This window comes from Rhinopithecus roxellana, chromosome 3 (assembly GCF_007565055.1).
Source record: "Rhinopithecus roxellana isolate Shanxi Qingling chromosome 3, ASM756505v1, whole genome shotgun sequence".
In the NCBI taxonomy this organism is placed as follows: Eukaryota; Metazoa; Chordata; class Mammalia; order Primates; family Cercopithecidae; genus Rhinopithecus; species Rhinopithecus roxellana.
Genome location: NC_044551.1, coordinates 45,244,037 through 45,248,166, shown reverse-complemented (window position 1 = coordinate 45,248,166; position 4,130 = coordinate 45,244,037). Strand labels below are relative to the sequence as shown.

Sequence of the window (4,130 nt, the reverse complement as noted above, 5' to 3'; positions counted from 1 at the left end):
GAATCTATAAATTACTTTGGGCAGTATGGCCATTTTCATGGTATTGATTCTTTCTATCCATGAGGGTGAAATGTTTTTCCATTTGTTTGTATCCTCTCTTATACCCTTGAGCAGTAGTTTTTAGTTCTCCTTGAACTGGTCCTACATGCTCCTTGTTAGCTGAATGCCTAGATATCTTATTCTCTTTGTAGTAATTGTGAATGAGTGTTCGTTCATGATTTGGCTCTCTGCTTGTCTATTATTGGTGTATAGGAATGTTTGTGATTTTTGCACATTAATTTTGTATCCTGAGACTTTGCTGAAGTTGCTTATCTGCTTAAGGAGTCTTTGGGCTGAAACTATTGGGTTTTCTAAATATAGAATCATGTCTTCTGCAAACAAAGATAATTTGATTTCCTCTCTTCCTATTTCAATACCTGCCTGATTGCCCTGGCCCGAACTTCCAATACTATGTTGAATAGGAGTGGTGAGAGGGGGATCCTCGTCTTGTGCCAATTTTCAAAGGGAATTCTTCCAGCTTTTGCTCATTCAGTATTATATGGGCTGTGGGTTTGTCATAAATAGATCTTATTATTTTCAGATATGTTCCATCAATAACTAGTTTATTGTGAGTTTTTATCATGAAGGGATGTTGAATTTATCAAAGGCCTTTTCAGCATATATTTATAAAATAATGTGTTTTTTGTCATTGGTTCTCTTTATGTGATGGATTACATTTATGACTTGCATATGCTGAACCAGCCTTGCATCTTGGGAATGAAGCCAAATTGATAGCGGTAGATAAGCTTTTTGATATACTGCTGGATTCGGTTTGCCAGTATTTTATTGAGGATTTTCACATCGATGTTCGTCAGGGATATTGGCCTGAAGTTTCCTTTTTTTGTCGTGTCTCTGCCAGGTTGTTGTATCAGGATGATCCTGGCCAAAAATATGGAACACTTCACGAAATTGCGTGTCATCCTTACGCAGAGGCCATGCTAATCTTCTCTGTATCGTTCCAATTTTATATATGTACTGCTGAAGCGAGCACTCAAATTTTATTTTTTTAGTGGTTTTATTTTTGTTAAAAAAATTATTTTACTTCTCCCAATGAATAGATATTTATTTCAAGATACACTGCAGCCCGTTATTGTCAACACTTCAACCTTACTAGCCATTGCCTTCTTCAAGTGGCATAATTTGTTATACTGTAAGTGCAAGTTCACTTATGTTCAGACAATAGTAGATATGTTTCCATATGTCAGTTCATATAACTGTTAAATTAAGTTTAGCCTAAAGCAACCTCCTTGTAAGTTCAGCTTAAAAGTTCCTTCATACACAGTGGACTGTAACCTTAAGTGGATGTTTAAACAGACAGTAATCTATTCTTATACAAATCAGCAAGTTTCAGTCAAAAGTGATGAACTTTTCCAACAGTGTTAGCGTAAGACAAATGCCAGGCTGTAACCAATGAAACTGTTTCTATTCTTCACTTCTATTGTCTGTAACGGGAGTGTGGTGGCGGTGCACAATTCATGAATTATTCTTAGCTCAGTTAAACTCTGCTCAGTTTAATCTGTCCAAAGGTTCTCTTTAACATAACACATTCCCAAAAAGGCAAAAAAAAAAAAAAAAAAAAAAAAAAAGTCTAGATTCATATTTTGAATGTGCAAATTCAAAATATGAGTTAATTGTACTCATTAACTCCACTGAAATTTATTTTTGTTTCTATTATCATTTCTGGTATGTCAGACTCATATTTTGCTGAATGTATGTGGTATGATCAATCCGAAAATAATACTTTCGACTCCCTTTTACCGCATATGTCAGAGGTGTTTGAACCACAGGAACTCCATCTTGAATAGGAGCTGGGTAAAATATGCCTGAAATCTACTGGGCTTCATTCCCAGATGGTTAGACATTCTAAGTCACAGGATGAGATTGGAGAGTGGCACAAGATACAGGTCATAAAAACCTTGCTGATAAAACAGGATGCAGTAAAGAAGCTGGCTAAAACCCCCTAAAACCAAGATGGCCGCAAGAGTGACCTCTGGTCTTTCTCACTGCTACACTCCCACCATCACCATGATAGTTTACAAATGCCATGGCAGCATCAAGAAGTTACCCTATATGGTCTAAAAAGGGGAGGCATGAATAATACATCCCTTGTTTAATATATAATCAACAATTAACCATAAAAATAAGCAAACAGCAGCCCTTGGTGTTTCTCTATAGAGTAGCCATTCTTTATTTTTTTTTTTACTTTCTTATTAAACTCGCTTTCACTTTACTGTATGGACTTGCCCTGGATTCTTTCTTGTGTGGCATCCAAGAACCCTCTCTTGGGGTCTGGATAGGGATCCCTTTCCTGTAACACATATATCAGAATGATTTCCTGTTAACTGAGTTTCAACTTTTGGTTGTAGTATATTTGAGTACAAATGTCCAGGGCCAAATTCTCAATTGAATATATCTGAGAGACAAATTGTCCAATGATCAGATATTTTAAAGCTCTTAGAAGGTGAAGTATCACTGTAGTTTAAACACATACGAAGTCTTAGTATTTCTTGTAAGGATATGTTCTTCTAGTCTAAGTATAACTTTAGTTGGTGATATATTGTTTATATTTCAACTGTAAAATGTGAGAATTATATTTTTTATTATAGAAGTTTCAATACTTTTATGTTCTGAGTGTATTCAAATGTTAAAAGAATTAAATTAGAACTCTGTCTATTACAAGTGGAGATAATTTTATAAATAATATATTCTACTATTTATAAGTGAGAATAGACTCTACAGACAGTGGGACTCCAAACACATCACTCAAAATATGACTGTTGGAGATCAGAATATACCACCCTAAAAAGTGCTTCTTAGGCATATTAATTATTTTGAACTGGTTACTCTGAGAAACAGACACAGAAGTAGCTCTGAAAATTTGCCTTTCTGTAAGAGAGAGTTACATCAAAAAAAGATAATTTCTGTTTATAGGGGGATCTTCCTCTCTGCACCAGGAATTGAGGGATGGCTGAATGAAGAAGGCAAGGACTTAAATCTGCATAACAAACCATACCTTTGTTAAAGGCGATTTTCCTCATCATTTCATCTTAACCAGGTCTTTCCCCACACACTTTTTTTTCTTTTAGGTAATGATGATATTTAAGTCTGAAGTTTAAAAGTATTCTTTGAGATATACTTCATAAAATTACAAACCTTCTGGTGTGTCCCATGTATATATAAAACTATAAACGTTAATAAATGTCTATTTGTTTTTCTAATGTTAATTTGTGTGTGTGTTTTTTTTTTTTTTTTTTTTTTTTTTTTTTTTTTTTTTTTAACAGAAAGTCCAGTAAAAAACTATGAAGGATAGAGAAAATTTTTTTTCCCTCTATACAGACATGGGTTGCAATATCCCTTAGCAAACTGCTACTGTTAGTGATGATAATATTTGGGCTATTTGTCTAAATAACATACCCGTGCCATTTGTTTAACTGATGCCAGAACCAGGACTATATCCTCAGACTTAACGTTTACTCTATTTTTCTTTCACTACATCATTGAGTTCTCTTATGTTTTAAAGTACCATAATGCCACTGTCATTTAGTTGGTATTAGTTTAGTATCTTTGCTTTGATTTACAGAATTACTAAAGTTTAAAACAATGCTTTTTTCCAGTTTTTCTCATTAGAAATAGTCCGATGATACTATTTGTTTTATAAGAGTGTAGTCTTAGTCTTAATTTTATTATTAAGATAACATTTTAATTAGAAAAGGTTATCAAATCTTAATCTAAAAGAGTAAAAAAAGTTTACATAAAAAGCATAGCTTTAATTTTTTTTTTTTTTTTTCAGTAAATCAATTGTTATAGTAGGTAGCTGGTCAGAATGAGCAGGGCAAGAGAGGACTCCCCAACTCCACATGCACCAAACTTGTCAGGCCACCAGGCAGTTGTTAACTGTCTCTCTAAAATGATAATTGATCACAGCCAGCACCAGGGAAAGGCAGTCTCCCAGCAGATGGAAAGCACCTGAAGCCGATGATCAGCAGCTTCCCAATAAGATCTCAGGATTTGGATAAGCGGGCTCAAGCATGCACATTAAAATGCAAAATGACAGAGTTCTACTTGTATGACCTCCCGGGGATATTTGGTGA

At 34.5% G+C, this 4,130-nt stretch overlaps 1 non-coding gene across 1 annotated transcript; it reads right to left on the bottom strand.

The window, feature by feature from the left end:
- Window positions 1–924: 924 nt before the first annotated feature.
- On the bottom strand, window positions 925–1,030 carry LOC115896587. The gene has a single exon (XR_004056507.1). It is a non-coding gene; the product is annotated as a U6 spliceosomal RNA (small nuclear RNA).
- Between the last annotated feature and the right edge of the window lie 3,100 nt (window positions 1,031–4,130).